This window comes from Hesperophylax consimilis, chromosome 29 (assembly GCF_061612785.1).
Source record: "Hesperophylax consimilis isolate HC1 chromosome 29, BYU_Hcon_1.0, whole genome shotgun sequence".
NCBI lineage: Eukaryota > Metazoa > Arthropoda > Insecta > Trichoptera > Limnephilidae > Hesperophylax > Hesperophylax consimilis.
The window spans coordinates 20,447,745-20,467,514 of NC_142864.1; the positions used below are offsets into that span (position 1 = coordinate 20,447,745).

The window sequence follows — 19,770 nt, forward strand, 5'->3', positions numbered from 1 at the left end:
GGATAATTCGTGTTTTGCAATTCTAATTCAATTAACTCCGGAGAGATTCACGCGTTTCCTATTGCGGACATTCTTCAACGTTGAGCTAGAATTACTACATGGCTATGTTGGTTGTATCATCATTTCAATAATAGATTAGATTATAAGTAGATTTCTCTACTTGAGGGAGTGCGGTCACCTCTGAGCACGCTAGGACTTCACTCCCTGCAGCTCAGAAGAGAGGGGTGTGCCGCCACCCACTTTTCCAGACTGCTCTGAGCACGCTAGGACTTCACTCCCTGCAGCTCAGAAGAGAGGGGTGTGCCGCCACCCACTTTTCCAGACTGCCCAGTGGCTATATCAGCTATTTTGGAGCGCGTGAGTCTCCATGTTCCTGATCACTATCTTATACAGCGTCATCGTGGATTATTCTATCTTCCTGCCTGTGCAACTGCCTGATCAACCTGCCAATGGTTTTCCCGGTGGGGAGAAGTATATTGCTTCTGAATCAAATCCCTTGCGGCATAGATATATTTAGCGTCAGAGTGGAGAGATACAAAATGGAAATCCTATTGATTATTGAAACAGTCTCTCGACATTGACGCGATCTTCACCACTGCCTGACTTTAAAAAAATCTATTTTTGGAAAATATTATACCACCTAATTTCTTATGTCTTAAACTAAAATTTGTAATTGTATAAGAATTTCAATAATAAAATATTATTATATTCATAGTATCGTCCTTTTCTTATTAAGACCCAACTGCTCCCAATATCCCAATCATCCGCAGTAGAGTTTGGCATCCCCAATAATTGGGTTATGTTGAGAGGCTGAAGGGGATAGGGAGATAATGGGAGGAGATAGGACTATCTGACTAATCAGATTTGGTGACCAAAAACAGTTAAAGCCACGATTTTGAATGGTTATCCTTCACCAGGCCGACACTGAGGGTATATGAAGAATGAACAGAGATTCGAGACGTTACTTGAAAAGAACTTAACATTTACTTCCCATTTCCTTCAGCGTTGCAGCAATCCCCCAATTCCCAAGATGGCTGCGCTGCAACCGTTGCGAACTTTACCTTGCTGCACAATCTCGTCTCTTCGGTTTATGTCCATTGATTACCGACCCAGTGCCAGTGGGACAACGGGATAAGAATAAGCTCTTCTCAGCTCGCAACGTCATTTCGAGCAATGGAAATTTGAAATATCAACTTCATTGCAGAAAAATATGACATGTAACCATAACAAATTATTACAAGCATTAATTACTCGCCTGAAATATCCATACAAATTGAAAATATCTCCCGAGTAAAAATAAATGCCGCCGACTGGAATTGAACCCGCGCCTTCTGATATCCGGTCAGGTGCTCTGGACCACTGAGCTACGTCGGCTTATTCCCAACCTGCCAAATAATTCAATATGTATAAGTACTTCAATCGACAATTACTGCTTATTTTATTTGTTGGGCGAGTAATTAATGCTTATAATTATTTGTTATCCTTTGTGCTGTGCATAAAAACCTAGTCTTATAAACATTACTTTATAAAATACAAGTAACCATATTAAGGCTATGCACTTCGAAGCAATGCAACATCAAGTGATTTTGTTTTGAAAATATGATTGCTTACAAATAATATGGAGGTTTAAATTAAATACCGCGAAAAAATATAACCTACAAAAACTGCTATAAAGTTCGTAATTCTCCTACTTACTAACACATTTTCGGTTACGGTTTTATTGTATAATGTGACAAATTCAATTCTTTGGAAAATTATCGTAAAACATTTAAATATTTGTGCCTGAATTTCGCAAACTAAAATAAAACACACTTTTTGGCGATTTTTTTGCTGTTGCACAAAATCAAAATGTGAAGCTGGTGTAAAGCGGGAATTTAAACCTTAAGGCGAAGCTTAATGCTAATTCACTGTTTTGATTAATCTTTATAACGAATTGGTGTACCTTACGAATACCAAGAAATATGCTTTAGATAAATTGAAGGTTTTCCTATCGTTTCGCTTGAGTAAAATACAAATAAATAAAAAAATTACCCAATAAAAAATATAAATGTAAACTACTAAAATAAACATTTTTTCAATAGAAATGTATGAACGCGTAAAGGAAACGACTTTTAAAACATACAGACTTATAGCTAAGATTATCTGTGACAGTTTCCCTTGGTTAACTATCTTATAAAATTATTTACAAAATAAATAAAAACAACTTTTGTGCTTGAAATCGAAAGTTTTTAGACTCCGTTTGTCAAGCGATTTTATTGCATATTTACCTACAATAAAAGGTGTACCAAGAATATACACATTTTTGGCTTGTAGCTTCCTCTTAATTTGGATATGTGTTGTTTGTAATATATCTGAATTATTAAACATGATGTTTTTGTTTTATTATAAGAATGGTGTAATATAGAGATTTCCATCATCAGTCGATCCTGATGGTGCATTCAGATAAATAGCCTGTTAGGGCCATCTTCAGACTGGTCAGGCTGAAACCGGTCATGGTCAAATAAAAACAAGTGGAAAAAAGTTTAAAATTGTGTTCTTTATATATATTTATAATGGAATTCCACCACGAAATAGCAGTTTCAAATATTAAAATACATTCAGATAAGATAAGAAAATCGCTATAAATCAAAACTGATAGTGAATAGTATATATATTATTTATTGCCGCGTATTCAGAATACGAAAGAAACTTCGATCGTATGATAAAAGAGTAATTATATCATATAGGAATTGCTAAAGATAAAAAAAAAATCAAATTAAATACATCGTTGTTATAAATCATTATACATATTATCAAGATAAAGGTGACATTATATCAATACAGAGAAGATTTATTATACTTTTCAGCGCACTTCAGATTATCACGGATATCTTCGGATTATCACGGAAATCGGTTACATTATGTTGACTTTAATGCAATTCTAATTAATTACGTATTAACTGGTATTACAGAGGTACAAACCTTAGTGGCACCATTTTAATTAAAAAATAATAAACAATTTGAAAAGAAAAAGGTTAAAGAAATTTTTTAAATATTATCAATAATAAGAAAAACTTCAATTTTGTTATCGTGAATGAATTAATTCAAATCTCGGTAATGGAAATTAACCCACTTTCCGACATCAGATCGAGCTGAAACTCGGCTGAAAGAATCGTTGTCGATGACAATGTTGACGTTAATCACGCACACACACACAGACATAAACGCATTTCTCTGAAATTGGATGACACTGCAGCAGTATATACGAAATAAATCTCTGTTCTACTGAAGTGAGATTTGGCTCAGGTGTTAGCGCGGTTGAGTCCAGTCGCTGCGGAGGAAGGTTCAATGCTCAATCAAATAAAAATAAAATAATAAATAGACTATTTATAAATGATATTTTTACTGAACCTAAATTTGTTAACACCTCCTCTCTCCCCTCATTACATCTTTAAGTCAATATTTGTATTTTAGTTTTAAGTAAACCCCTAATAGGTGAGCATAGCTCACGAAACATATCGGTTGTATCTAAACAATAAAAAAATGGTTAACAAAGTGTTTATTATTCTTAAATAACAAAAAAAAACACTTCGGACACACGGACACGCCCACAGCACTTTTCTTTACCTCTTCGGTGTTCCCGAGCTAACAGTGTCACAGTTAACTCACAAACAAGGATTGACTGTCAAGTTAGGATTAACACCCCACTCCAGCATATTATCAAGATGTCGCCGGTGCAATTATCGAGGCCTTATCTTGCCCCTGCAATTATCGAGGCCTTATCTTGCAGGGGATTGAACCCGTGACTCCTAAGTGCGAACCCAACGCTTTGGACTACCCGACTACATTACTGGCCACTTAAAGCGACACAAGACTCTAATAACGGGCGGTCCGTTTGATAGATTCCCCAATCTTAACAAACGGACTGCAATCTTTAGAGCACAGGCGTCAGGTAGGTATGCTGTCCTTGTTCTATCGGTATTACAATGGAAGATGCTCTGAGGAACTAGCGTCATTGATCCCTTCGGCACCGGTGCGTAGTTGGGATACACGCCAAACGCGCGCCCAACATTTGTACACGGTTGACATTTGTCACATGAGAACGGGTCGCTTCTACGATTCGTTCTTAAGTTCAACAGCTCGGCTGTGGAACGAACTGCCGGCCTCTGTGTTTCCTCCCTCCTACAACATGGGACTCTTCAAGACCCATGTTCACTCCTTCCTCTCCACAAAAAGACCCTTCACACAGAATTCCCAAAGATGACATAGGCCCTGAGGGAAATTATTTTCTTCAGGGCCTCCTGTGTGGAGTTAATATAAAAATAAATAAAAAAGTTACTCGAGACTCGCATTTTAATTAATTCCGACGAATTGGAAACGATAATATGTATATATTTTAGACCGATCCCTACGAATATAAGTTATATTTAAGATTAATAAAACAGTACCTTACCATTAAAACCTTTAATGTAAAATGGTTTTAAAATTTTATAATATGTTTTTCAACTATAAAATTAGTGGTAAACACAAAAACTTATTTTTCTAAACGATGAATTAGTAACTTCCCGGGGAATTCTTCTAGTAACATCTGACATTTTAATAATACGTTCATCAGAAACAATTAAAATAAACCCTACGGAAAGATCAATCTTCTAGGCCTGCCAAGGCAAATTCGAACGTAGGTCGGTCCATTACGCTGAGCCGCGCGCCGAAGATTCTTTTTACACGACTTCATCACTTATTTCGTTACGATTCCCACTTTATTTTAGAGATTTGCTAAGGCAAATTCAACCGTAGGTCTGTCCAATACACAGGGAAGCGCGTCGCATATTTGTGTGCACGGCCTTCTTCACATACGTCGTTAAGATTCCGATTTATTTTAGGGTATTGTCTTGTCTTAACATAGTTACAACTTGACACAGTTAACTTTGCACTCTTTGCAGGCGGCCAAACGAAGAACTAACGAGAAATATATTTCAAATCAACAAAATATATATTTATTTTTTTATGTTTCTTTATTGATAAAAAATTAAATGATTACAGTTTTTTGTTCCTACAGCCACCATACTAGGCACATGCCCGTATTATGGTAGCCATATTTCTTTAGATTACAATGTTAAGATGTTAGGATATACAGAAATAAGAGAGAGAAAAAAAGATATAAAATAAAAATACGAAGAAAACATATTAATAGAGTGGAATAAAATAGCAGTTAATTTAATTTAGTGACACGAGACATTCTTTGCAATAGTTCCTTCCCTTTACCAATAGTCAATTCTGAATATTTTTAAATCCCGATTTTATGAAAATAAATATACACTTCAGACGCCAATGACTGCAAAATTTCAGTTCTGAATGGTGATCTTTCGCAAGGGCGATACTGAGAGTATATTTCACTCCCGATCATTACTTACATACTACAAATAATATTTCTTTCCCCTATTGTCTTACAAGATTTCTCAATAACAATTGCAGCACATTCAATTTCTTAAATTGAAGGTGCTACAGTCCGCAGGTTCCGGCCACAAAAACTATTATGTGACATAAACACATAACAGAAAATATTTTTTTAAATGTTTAGTTAAGCAATGGTTACACTAAGTTATTGTTATTTCAAGAACACAATAACGCATTGTTCATACCACTCTATACAAAACATAATATAAGTCAGGTTACGAGAGGTTATTTGTTCGGTCATAAAACTGTAACAACATTATTTCGCTAAAGACTTTAATAACATAAAAACTATAAAATTACTATACACGTCTCTGGTTAGAAGTCAGGTTGAATACAATTCAACCATTTGGTGTCCTCATTTCAACTCTCATCGTTTACAAATTGAAAAAATTCAAAATAAATTTTTACATTTTATTAATTTCAAAATTGGTATTCTTATTATTGAAATCAATTATGTCAATTTACGCAGTAAACTTAACTTATCGAAATTATCTGAAAGGCGAAAAATATTTGATCTCCTTTTATTATATAAAATTGTTTATTCAAGGTTGGACTGCCCTCACACTATAAATTTGCTATGTTTACATATACCTCCAAAATATACTAGACGGAATATTTTATTCTACAACAATAACTTCGCTACGAATTCTGTGTTAGAAAGAATACATAGGTTGGGCAATGAACTAAGTGATGTCGCTGACATATTTAATTTAAACTTCAATACATTTAAAGCCAAATTAGTCCACCATTTTTAAATGTAAATATTGTATGAGAAATCATTATATTTTATTTCGATTTTCTATTGTTTGTTTTATACTGTTGTTAAAAATGAAATTTGTAATTGTTATGTACTTAAAAGCCCAATAAGGCGTCAATAAATAAATAAATAAATTATTATTTAACGATATTTCTCACCTAATTCTACGTACAAACGCGCGAGCCAAACTGCCTAGCTGAACCACAGCAAATGGCGCAAACTCCGCTTGCGGTTGCTTCGTTCCTTTCCCCAAAATACGTGGCTCTGTTCGCGTTTCGGTTCGCAAATGTATACGCAGCATAGGGGTCCGTATAAACAGGACAAAATTTCCACAATTAGAAAGGAACAATCGCAAGCGGCGTTTCGTGCCGTTTAAATAAATATTAGACGAGCAAGAAAAAAATGTTAATCAAGGAAAACTGTCACAGATAATCTGAGCCATAAAATTGTATTTTTATAAGTTGTTTCTAACACGAGCTCATATATTTCTAATGAAAAAAATACATTTTAAGTAGTTTAAGCTTATATTGTTCATAAAGGAAATAACAATTTTATTTTGATTGTACTCAAGAGATCGATAGTAGTACGAGAGCCCACGACCAAAACCATGTCTCATAGCAATACGGCAAAAACCCTATAAAAGATTGTATGATTCTGAACCCGACTAGGTGTGTAGTAACGGTCGAAAGTGTAGCAACTGCGTGGGAGGCCATTTCTGCTGTGTCAAAAAAAAAGACAGTCGGTATTATAGCAATACGTCTGATAGTGAAAATGTACATAGATTTTATAATTGTATTACGAAAAAGTTTGTTTTCAGACATTTTGCGCGTAGCATATAGCCTGAGCGCATTTTTGAAAATGTCAACAAATTTAGCCGACCTGTATCATAGCAATACGGATAGTTTTTTTTTTCAACTTTTCGTATTGCTGCCATGATTACCAAAAACCTGTTTTCAGACACTTTAAGTGTAGCATATACTCCCAAAAACGAAAATAACGTTTCGGAGTCGCCTGGCCGACGCCTCTGTTAAATGTTTTTTTTAAATTTACAGCCTTCATAGATATTCAAGAATCTCCCTTGTCTATTATATGTACTTTGACAGATGACAGATGTCATTACTTATTTCTTTGTTAATTATCATCTAATAAATTCAGGGTCGCAACGTATTCATTGGTTTGTAACAGAAAATTCAAGATGCCTCAATACGATTTTTAAATGATATCTGAGTATCGAAAAGTTGTCTGATAGAGAAGGTGCTACACTTAATTTGTCTGATATAAATTTTTTGCACATGTGGACAACTTATTTTATCATGTCCAACAATTTTCAGACATATTGCTATGATACCGATCGGTAAAATTTGTTAACATTTTCAAAACGGTCTCAAAATTTAATGCGTTCACATTTCCGTCTGAAAATTGTTTTGTTCGCATCAAATAACCAAAATTTACTAATAAAAAAGATTTTCAGACGTATTGCTATGAGACATTTTTTTTGTCTCATTTTTAATTTTTTTAAGTGATTTTACGGGTTTGCGCTACACCACTAACGTCTGAAAAATATGTTTCCGGTATCTCAGAACTATCATTCAACTACAGTCTGCAAATCAGACATATTGCTATGATGCAGTTCGGTAAAATTCTTTGACAATTTTGAAAATTCGGTCAGATCAAACGCTACGCGGAAAATGTCTGATATTGGTATTTTCGAGTTCAGGATAATCATATCTATCGATTTGATGCGGTTTTGGCCGTATTGCTATGAGACAAAAATTTTGGTCGTGGGCTCTCGTACTATAGGAAAGGCTTCAGTTTTTAAATACATGTTTTTGGTAATCGTAGTGTAAACCAATTCGTAGTAAAGATTAATCGAAAATAGTTAATTCACGTTTAGCTTCGCCTTAAACCGACGTTCATAATATGTTCATATATAATGTTCATATTATATATATTTTTCAATTTGGTAGGCGGGAATGGGTACCGCCGCCCTGGGAACCATTTATTGGATGACCAACACCTCTGCCACAGGTCACCCCAAGTGGTTCGCTACGTTTGGTGACTTAGCAGGGGTGCCCGGGTTCATGGGTTAAGGTTTGCCCAGGTCTTGGTGGCGGGTGCGACGGCCCACCTTCTGCGTGGCGGGCCGGTTGGGAGATGCTGGTTGAGGGAGACCCTTTACAACCGGTTACCGCTGTCCGGGCCGCTCGATAGTACAGGGGCCCGACCCTCAGGCTCACGACTAAGGGTGGGCTGCCCCATCAGCGAGTGAAAAAACCCCGCCACTGCTGTTGTGCCGGTTCGTGACCGGAGGGGACCCAGCAGCAGCGTTTGGGGCGCATTGGATGCCCTCTCCAGCCGGACTCTCCCAGCCTATCGCCTAGCACCGCAGTGGGTGGGCTGGAACCAAACGCTCATCACTCCTGGACAGCCTGAACCCCATATTCCTACCCACCCCTCATACCTTTCCATTCCAGACCTTCCTTTCACTTCATACGCTTAAAAAAAAAAAAAAAACAAAAAAAAAAAAAAATTAAAATCATGAATATACATAAAAACAAACCTAACATCTTTACAGCGGCGAGTAGCAGGCGTCCCCGGTGCGGGCCAAAACTGTTGGTAAATTTTGCCAACATTCGCGGCCTGCACACAAATTTAAATTCCGTCCATCACCATCTTTTGTCCCAACGTCCCAACCTTCTTTTCCTATCCAAAACTCAGATAGCCGAGCCGCCAGACTCCTCCTATCTGGACTGCCCGGGCTTTACCCTGGCAAGCAAATTCCGACTGAAAGGAGGAGTCTGCCTCTATAGTCGAGCTGACGTCAACTGTGTGCGACTATTGAGTCTGGAAAACTCCAGATTCGACGTAATGTGGGTGCGCGTCAATCTTGCCAGTACGGCAAGATTCTACGCATGTCTATACCGCTCACCGAACCATAGCGAATCAGACACTTCCGAGCTCTTCAAACATTTGAGCGATACTATTGATGATCTCTTGCCCCGCTACCCTTCGGCCGAGTTTGTTGTTCTGGGGGACTTCAACGTTCATAACGAACCATGGTTGAAGTTCTCAGGCCCAACGGACTCGGCTGGCCGACAGGCGGAATCCTTTGCCATTTGCTACGGATTAGAGCAATTGGTTCAGGAGCCCACAAGGGTTCCTGATGTCCAGACTCACCGCTCCAATCTGTTAGACCTATTCTTAACTACTGTGCCACACGGTTATAAGATTGACGTCACAGCGCCTCTGGGATCATCTGACCACTGCCTAGTGACGACATCAATCCCCGTTAGCCTCAGACCAACCAATGAGAGGCTGAGGAGAAAAGTGTGGCACTATAGGTCAGCAGATTGGTTCGGTATGCGGGCCCATTTCAATGCTTTTCCGTGGTCAGCTGTTTGTTTTCGGACTTCGGACCCTTCAAGATGTGCCCAGGAGATTGGTGAAGTCATCAATTCGGCGATGGATGGCTTCATACAATCGACTACTAAAGAAACTGGTGTGGGCTCAAAGCCGTGGTTCAGTCGACAATGCTCCGAAGCAGTTCAACGAAAAAACGCGGCTTACCGAGCCTACAACACATCTCGAACGCCCGAAAGCAGATCAGCATACAACAAATCGGCGAAGGAATGCAAGAGAATCATCAATAGGTCAAAATTCGAACACGACCTGCAGATCAGCAAAAAGCTGGCTGCCTGCCCGCATGGCAGCAGAGCATTCTGGTCGCTTGCGGGCTCAATAGGTCGAAATTTTTGCAAATCCAGTTTGCCACCTCTTACCAGACCTGACGGCTCACTAGCAAACACCGCCACCGAAAAGGCTAACTTATTAGGGAAAATGTTTGCGGAAAACTCGACCCTCGACGGGGGTGCTGTTCCGCCGTCGGTTCCTCACTGCGGCTTCTATATGAAAAAGCTGAGGATCCGGCATCGGGATGTACTCCACGTCATACGGGGGCTCGATGTTAACAAAGCTAGTGGACCTGATGGAATACCTGCCCTGGTATTGCAGAGGTGTGCTGCGGAAATAGTTCCAGTTTTGACAAAGCTCTTCAAAATGTCCCTGAAGTGTGGCACTGTGCCCTCTGGTTGGAAAAAAGCGGTAATTCACCCTATTCCCAAGAAAGGTGACCGCTCCAACCCGGCCAACTACCGCCCCATAGCGATCACATCAGTTCTGTCCAAAGTGATGGAACGAGTGATCAACGACAAACTGCTCACATACCTCGAGAAGAACAAAATTATCAACGACCGTCAATACGGATTCCGGCGGAACCGCTCGTGCGGTGATCTTCTCGCGTATGTGACGCATGTTTGGGGGCGGTGCCTGGAACGTCACGGTGAGATCCAAACGGTCGCACTAGACATATCCAAGGCCTTTGACCGGGTCTGGCACCGAGGACTTGTCAACAAATTGCATTCTTACGGACTTCCCGCATCCCTGTGTACGTGGATTGCTGACTTTTTAAGGGATAGGTCGATTCAGGCGGTTGCTGACGGTTTCACCTCTTCCTCGCACTCTATAAATGCTGGCGTCCCACAGGGATCGGTTCTGTCTCCGACTTTGTTTTTGTTGCACATCAATGACCTTTTGACATGTGCACCGATTCATTGTTACGCGGATGACAGTACAGTTCATGATAACTTTTTGTTTGACAAGCCCCCAAAGGGCACACAAACTCCAACGGCTCGGAGGGCTTTGAAGCAGAGAATGGACGGTTATCTCGAGAGTATTTCCTCCTGGGGTAAAAATAATCTCGTCGAATTTAATGTTTCAAAGACCCAATCCTGTCTGATTACGTCTAAAAGGGATCCAAATGATAATCTAGTCTCCTTCAACGGAATCAATCTTCCGAACAGGCCTTCCATTGATATGCTTGGTGTAACTATAAGTGACCAGCTCAGGTACGGGGGCTCCATCGAAGCCAGAGTAAAGTTGGCCTCTCAGAAGCTGGGCGTACTGTACAGGGCCCGCAGATACTTTAATAGTACACAACTGCTCACCCTGTACAAATCGCAAGTGCGCCCTACTGTCGAATTTGGCAGCCATCTCTGGTCTGGAGCCCCAAAATACCTGAAAAAAACCCTTGACTCTGTGCAGAAACGGGCGGTCCGTTTGATAGATTCCCCAATCTTAACAAACGGACTGCAATCTTTAGAGCACAGGCGTCAGGTAGGTATACTGTCCTTGTTCTATCGGTATTACAATGGAAGATGCTCTGAGGAACTAGCGTCATTGATCCCTTCGGCACCGGTGCGTAGTCGGGATACACGCCAAACGCGCGCCCAACATTTGTACACAGTTGACACTTGTCACATGAGAACGGGTCGCTTCTACGATTCGTTCTTAAGTTCAACAGCTCGGCTGTGGAACGAACTGCCGGCCTCTGTGTTTCCTCCCTCCTACAACATGGGACTCTTCAAGACCCGTGTTCACTCCTTCCTCTCCACAAAAAGACCCTCCACACAGCATCCCCAAAGATGACATAGGCCCTGAGGGAAATTATTTTCTTCAGGGCCTCCTGTGTGGAGTAAATATAAAAAAAAAAAAAAAAATATATACCTACATATATGTTCATATCCATTCATAAGTGGCTACATTTTGTATACGATTAGTATAAATACAATGTGTATTGTATTTGATGTTATTTAACGTAATGCGTATTTAGCGAACGAAACTTAAAGCGTAATATTATAATCCGATAGAAAAAATGGTATGATACTCGTACCTGCAATAACTCGTTAGAAGTCTTCAAACAAGCTAAATCTGAATCCATCTAAGACTGAGTTTCTCTGGGCGGCCACAAACACACGTCAACATTTCATAGACGATTCACCTATTTCTATTTCCGGCAGCGATATCATCCCAAAAACAACAGTCAAACTTCTCGGTGTCAATTTAGATTCGGACTTTTCGTTTAAAAGTCAAATAAATAGGACTGTAAGCTCCGTTTTTTTTTCACCTAAGACAACTAAAGTCTGTCCGAAGAAACCTTCCTACAGAAGCAACAAAACTACTTATCAGCTCTTACGTAGTCTCACGTCTCGATTATTAAAACGGCATTTATGCCAGCCTTCCAAAATATCAAACTGACAAACTTCAATCAGTGTTTAATAAAGCAGCACGGCTCATAACCGGGGTCTCTAAATATTCGCACATTTCAGAACACCTTTGTAACCTTCACTGGCTCAAGTGCCCTGAAAGAATCCAGTACAAATTGTGCTGGATGGTATCCATCAATGAAATGGCCCCACCCTACATCTCTGAACTATGCGTCCTGGAAAACATCATTCGCTATAGGCAGACTGATGGAACTAAAGCGCAAGCCAAATACTAAGTTTGGTGATCGCGCTTTCGAAGCATCCGGGACCAAGGCTTGGAATAAACTCCCTCCGGAACTAAGATATATAACAAGTCCAATAGAATTCAGGTCTAAAATAAAAACTTACCTTTTAAGCTCTCATACCCTTAAATTAAATATACCATTCCTGAGAGTAGTGTTCGTGTATTGCCTATAATACATCCTTATCACACTTTTCTAATTGAATTTACATTATTCGAAATCTGTCTTATACCGAGGGACGAATCACATTTAGGAAAGTGAATTCTGATCAAAACCTCGTACTGTAGTACCGCCCAGCATAAAATTTGCTTTTCCTTTCCTGAACAGCTCATTAAAGAACATAAATTTATATTACTAAAATAAATACCGGAAAGTCCAATTATGTCCAATTTTCCAATTATGTCATGTGCGTGCGAACCGTAAAAGTGACCTACTAGGTAAGCGTGGTTCGTATATTATCTGCCTGTATAATATATATAATATAATATAAATAAATAAGAATAATAACATAATATGTACATTCGAGCATCACGTTCATCAATCAAATGCATTGTACATACAGCTTTGTATTAGTGATCGACGAAACGGTGGATGCAATATGTTAGACATAAATTGATAATAGTTCGACTAGTCTATAGTTAGTAATAATAATATAATCGTAGATCATTGTAGAAATGTATCTATATTATATATTATCATAATATTTATATTTGTCCAGCACAAACGATCCAAATATTATTATTATTCTGCATCTTCCATTTTTTTTGCGATTTACAGCTAAATTCTCCGATTGAATCTAAGATTTCGTAATATTTGGTTGGCTAGTGTGTAAGACTGTGTAACTGTGTACAATGCCAACAGATTGTAATAATTACATTTATGTTAATTGACCAACTGAACTAACCAATAAATAATGTTTCGTCATGCTGTCAAACCATTTAGCAGACTTGTGTGACTTTTGTACGTGCGTGAAACCTAAACAAAATTTACCAAGCGAAAATACATAAATATAACATGCAGCAATAATTAATTTATAATGATCATTTAAATGCGAACAATATGATATTATTATAAAATTTGCAAAGGTGACATGAAAAAATACAGTACGTTTGCCTACTTGGCCTTGGTAGGAAGTTGAAAAACGCTGTAAATATACAGCAAATAGGGTGACGACGGGTAATATGCACTTTTAATAGAAAAAACACACTTCAGTTAACAATGAGAATCAAGTATTTCAGTTTCCGGAAAATGAAAATAATGCATTTTTATAGTTTATTATAAAAACTTCCGATTTTATGTCCGGGTTAAATCTTCCCCATAGGAAAAACTAAACCCTTCCACACACTTTTCCACAAATGATTATCTAGTCAATCAACATTATGCAAGTGCATTGTATAAGCAAAATAAATACAAAACAATACAAGAACAACACGTCAAATCACCAGAGATCAAATGGGAAAATAATTCACCGACTCCAGATATTTTCATATCAGAGGGTTCGGCTCGGTAGAACTTCTAACAGGGCCTATAAATTTTACTGATCCCTCAACATAAATATTTAAAAAAACTTTCGTTATCCTACATGTATTCAAAATGACCGACTTTTGCATCTTTATATATAAATTTTTTGATAGATCTAATACGCCTAAATTTTTAATGAGAGAGCTAGGTATAATGCCAGTAGCCGAAATAACAAATGGTAATATTTTTATAGTCTGAGAATTTCAAATTCTTTTTATTATTATTATAGTCACTATTTAAACATTGTACATAAAAAAATTATATAAAATAGGTGTATAGTAAGTTGTATTATATTGCTACTCCTCTTTAGCCTGCGCTGGACTGGTGGACTAAAGTTATTCATTTCTGTTTTATTAGTTTTGTATGTCGTTTTTAATGTTTTGTTCAGAGTTTTTTCATTAATCTCTTTCAGCCAGATTTTTATTCTTGATTTGTAATCATTCAAATTTTCTATTCACTTTATATCAGGGGGAAGGATGTTATGGAGTTTCGTCGCAACATAAATATAATTTCTTTATCCGAATGTGGTTAGTTATTCCTGTGTGAAATTGTTCACGTAATGAACTGAAATTTGATTTGACTTTTTTTCAAAATTGCAACTGATTATGTAAGGAATAATTCAGACAATCAATAAGGTGTAGGTAGCAGAAAAATAATTCATTCATAATCCTGTATTTGAAAAGATTATGTTCTTTTTAAATTTTTTTGTAAATTTTGATAGATTGTGATTTTTTCAAGAATACTAACGGTGTTCATTCGAAAGGCCAATTTATGGCGGTCTCAAATTTATCAACGAATATACATAAATAAAATTGACAACAATCGAGAATATTACCCGTAAAGTACTTAAATCCATGTTATTATTATTTTATTATTATCGTAAATAATATTTATGACATCGAACAATAATAAATCAATCGGAATTTTACATGCATAAAATAAATTGGGGAATCATTCCCAATGTATCTTCGTAACCGCGTGAATAAAATTATACGAGAAGGTTTTCCGTGTTTTTCGAATTTTCCACAAAGGTGACAGTTGCTGGTTACAAGAGCGAAACTAGTCCATTGTACCGGAAGAAAGAACTTAAAAGACGTAACAAGAAAGTCGATTGATCTAGTAAAAACCATGACAGTTGCCGGTAAACAGGTTTATTGTCAATAGGGTACATTCTTCGAGCTGTAAATCTGTCATTTGTCAAAAATTCGAGTCGACAATCCCCCGCTAAGTACAGGCGCCATTTTGATTTAAAATTCAAAATTATATTATTATTTACTTTCAAAAGTTGGAAAATTAAATAATGAAGAAGAATTAATTAAGTGTAAAACATTTATAACAAAATTAACTGTTATATTGTGCAATTAGCACGGGTGCACTTACCCATTGATTGAAGAAGATCCGTTATTGTATTGATGACTATCGGAGTGACGTTTAGTAGGTTTTACACTTAAACTTTCTAAATGAACACTCAAACTCACAAATCACGATGGTATAACACTGCCACTTTGTTTTAACTATCACTGGTTGTAAATTTTCACTTCGGAATACGTTTTTAACACTAATGAAAACTTCGCGGATAAACACGACAACGACCAGACTCCCGCCGCGGAATCCATAGAACTGTTTATTTTGCAGATCAGTGTTGCCAACGGATCTTGGCCTAATGTCGCCGTTTTTCAAACATTAAGTAGCCTAATGTAGCCGAATTTCAGTTGCAGTAATTCTAATGAACTCGCATAAATTCTGCCCACATATTCCCCACAAATATTCTACGTGAGCTTGATTTCCCCTTTTATTATTCGAAAATCAATGGGGGGGGGGGGGGGGGGGGGTTGTTAGAGAATTTCTGTAAAAGAAAAAAAATTCCGCCCAGCCAAAAACATCAAATGTGTGATTCCCCAAACAATTTTTCGAAATCCATGAGGGAGGGGGGAAAGCTACGGAATTCCATTTCGAAAAATTCCTCACATTTTTCTGGTGGCAAAAAATATTATATCAAATACATCAAAAATACCCTTGAATTGTTTAAAAAGTAAGTTCAAGAGGTTTTTGTTACATTTTATTTATTTTTTTAAAATTATTATTTGTGATTTGGCTGATTTAAATAACTTGTCTCTGAAGTAGCCTATTAGGCGACCAGTCGCCTTTTAGATTTTTTCGTCGCCGATTCTTATTCTGAGTAGCCTAAATGGCGATAAATCGCCTTCGTTGGCAACACTGGTTCAGATGGCGAACTAGAACTCGCTAGAGATGTCAATCTTGTTTCGGTGACTTTGCTGTCACTGGATGGCCCGATTTATGATTTGTGTGAAGAACCGGTTATATCTGGAATTTTTAATAAATCTAAATTTAGGCATTTTTTAGTGTTAGAATATTTGGAAAACATCATTCTTATCTACCGCTACCTATTTTTGAACCCTCCAACCACTGAGTTGATGACTGGTTCTGAAAGTAACTGAATAAAGATTCGGTTCCTTTTCGGTCTCCGGTAACAGGAACCGCATTTTACAGCCATTTCAGATTATCATCACCATCTCTGGCGAACAGTGAGAACTCGATCATCAAATTGCGAAACTTTGCCCTGCAGTGGGAAACTAGAACTAAACTTTTCAGTCAATAAAACGGATAGGCTTATAGAAAACTGCTTTACCCAAAATATTTTATTGCGGGGCATTAATGAAATTTGTGATTTCAACCTTCGCTCGAGTTTATACATTAATTTCTGAAACTTTCCATCTCATTAAACAAAAAAATATGTAGCTACCTAAAAAAATTATATTATTGCGTATTATCTTAAAATTTTGCATAGTTAAAAGTATTTCAGATCCAGTTAGGCAATGTTTTAGTTTTAGTCAAGTGTTTTAGTGGAACGCATAAACAAATATTCTAACTAACTAACCAACACGCCGTTCTCGCAGGGGTAGGCAGAGAGGATGGACCTCCAAACAACACGGTCTTGACACACACCCCTTGCTTCTTTCACACTCATACATTGTCTCATATATACTTTTCTGTTATTCTGACTCTTGACTTGGCCCGGCTCAAGTATTTAGTTTAATTGATCGTGCCATGAATGGAATAATACTGATAATTTTTAAGAATGATACTGGAATCTGTTTAGTATTTTATTTTATCTTACTGGCTAGTATTGTACGGCTTCTTTGTCTGTATTATTACACCCTCCCCATAAGTGGATGGAATAGCCCCTTGTCCCTGCCTGGCATAGGTGGTGCCTTTATTTTAAATCTTAAGTCAGTTTCCTGCACTGTTCATTGCGCCACCCCTGACGTAGCGATGGCAGTGAAAGGAAAGGTTCCCTTTGATCCTGATCTCCAGTTCTCTTGTGGTCCTGTCGACTTGAGTGAGTTACTCAGGGCCGGCCCTAAGAAAAACCGCGCCTGGCGCGAGTAAAATTATGGCGCTCTTGTCAAAACCAGTAGACGCCTGCGTAGGTGATAACTCTAATCAATAATATCCGGATGATTTGTATGTTTGTGTAGCACCGTTATTATTAAAAATAATTTGAAGAGCGATGTTTTAGGACTGTTAGATGTTAGGTAGGTATTATCAGTGCCTTGGTGCCTTGGCAATTCGGAGCCCGGAGCGGACTGCTCCAATTGCACCCGCGTAGGGCCGGCTCTGGAGTTCCCATGGTTCTTCAGAAGTCTCTTATCCACTATCCTACCGTCTTCCTAGGGGTCACGTTTGGCCACTGTGCTGCCGGGGACGGTGTGAAGGGTTCGTAGGATCACCTTCCCATCCCACTGCTCAATGTCTCTTGTCGGGACTGCCTGTGATGCGCCAAAAGCTAAGACTGTTCTTGTGTTGTTCGCTGTCATGGGAACGTTTTTAAAATTGCTTTTCCTATCTTTTCCTTTTTATATTCTTCTTTATAAATGTTGTCTCTCCACTAGCTTCGAGAACAAGAAGAAACTGTCTTAAATGAGAACACTTAAAATTTTTTGTTACGTTGTTATGTTGTGTCGTGTAGGAACAGTCGTGGGCTTTTAAAATCATGTAGCTTCATTTGAACAAAGGTAAAGTCATGACGTGAGAACCGATAGAGGGATCCATCTGGTTCTTAACCCTCGACCCGTCACGTGGGGTCTTTAAAAGTCCAGGTTTACAGAAATGCTAATTATGTACATTTTTATTGTTCCCATTGATTCCTTACTTTAAGTAGCTTTCTAAAAGGGACTATACTTGACGCTAGCGCCACCAAAATTTAGTCTGCGCATGTGCGCTGTGAGATACAGATGTGTGTTCCGGCGTGAGGCTCTGAGGGACCCCGCGCGACGACTGACGTAAGTAAAATTGCACTCGTGCTTTGTTTTTATTTCTTGTTAAAGTTTATTTTACAATTCTGTTTTTTTTTGTTTTAGATTACTTTTTTATAACGCGAGACAAAATAAGCAAATTTTGAGATGGTTAGAAGAGGAAATTGTTGAAGAAGTTGGTGGTGAAGAGGATGAAGATGAGAATGTGGATAACCCTGACGAAATTAGCGAGCACGACACAGAGTCAGAGCAAGAATGCGATGATGATCTTCCCCAAGACAAGCTTCCATAAATTATGAGTTTTTATTATAAAACCAAAGGGGGCGTTGATGTAGTGGACAAGCTTATTGGTACCTACTCTGTTGCGCGAGTTTGCCGACGATGGCCATTGCATCTGTCATTAACTTTTTGGATGTTGGTGCACTCAATGCACATATAATACTGGACACTGCCAATCATATAAACAATATGCAATATAAAATTCACTTGAAATCATTGGCATTTGCACTATGTGCACCTAAATTGCAATCACGAGCAACTATTTTGTCTTTGCTACGTGAATTCAAACAGTGCATAAGACGGTTTGCACCTCCCCTTCAAGATCAGCCACCTGAAAATAATAATGAGCTCCCACAAATGAGAAAGCGCTATATTCACTGTCCAAGATAAACAGACGGAAAATTTAAATCTATTTGTCATTTTTGTAAGGGCAACATTTGTCTGATTTATATGTTTTTTCAAAGTATTTTGTTGATTTCTTTTTTGTTGAAATAGTAAGTCTATATTGAACTGAAATAGTTATAAATTATAAATAAATTGTTAAGATTTGTTTAAAAAGTTGACTATTAAAATAAGTATGATTCAAAATTATAAAAAATGTGCCATTTTGATTTTTTGGCTTTCATATCAAAAACAAAATCTAATTTTTAATTATTTATTTTTATTTCAATGCAGCCCCTACCACCTGACTATAATCAGTCAAAATAAGATATAAAATATTTGCTAAAACAACAATTTTATCATATTTATTTTTGGGGTCCTTAGCGACTCCGCGCGACTCCTCGCGTTAGAAAAAAGGCGCGACGGGTGGAGGGTTAAAACGCTTCAGGAAAGTGGTGGGTGCCCTCAACTGATTGTGCCATGTCTTCCTCGGGCGTCCCTTACTTATTCTACTATTCGAAATCGCGCCATACATTCTACTCACATTCCTTTCTTCATTCATCCGCTCTACATGCCCAAATATTAAATTGCAACAATATGCTAATAACAAATAATCTAAATTAGTAATTTTTCATTAATCGTATAGGTACTTTTAAATGGTTCAGATTTGCAAAATATTTTATAACTTATAACTTATAACATATGAAAAAACGATCTGATAGAACACCGAATCGAATCGATAGAGAACCGAAAATAAGAGCGATGTAGAAAAAAAT

At 37.8% G+C, this 19,770-nt stretch overlaps 1 protein-coding gene across 4 annotated transcripts in view; it reads right to left on the reverse strand.

The window, feature by feature from the left end:
* The window catches only part of siz (Brefeldin-resistant Arf-GEF family protein schizo), a 318,679-nt gene extending 303,016 nt beyond the window's left edge, over positions 1 to 15,663 (reverse strand). For all 4 annotated transcript variants that reach the window (XM_089649226.1, XM_089649225.1, XM_089649228.1 and 1 more), the window contains exon 1: positions 15,438 to 15,663. The gene's annotated coding sequence lies outside the window, so the exon portion shown is untranslated. The remainder of the gene's footprint in view (positions 1 to 15,437) is intronic.
* Positions 15,664 to 19,770: the final 4,107 nt, after the last annotated feature.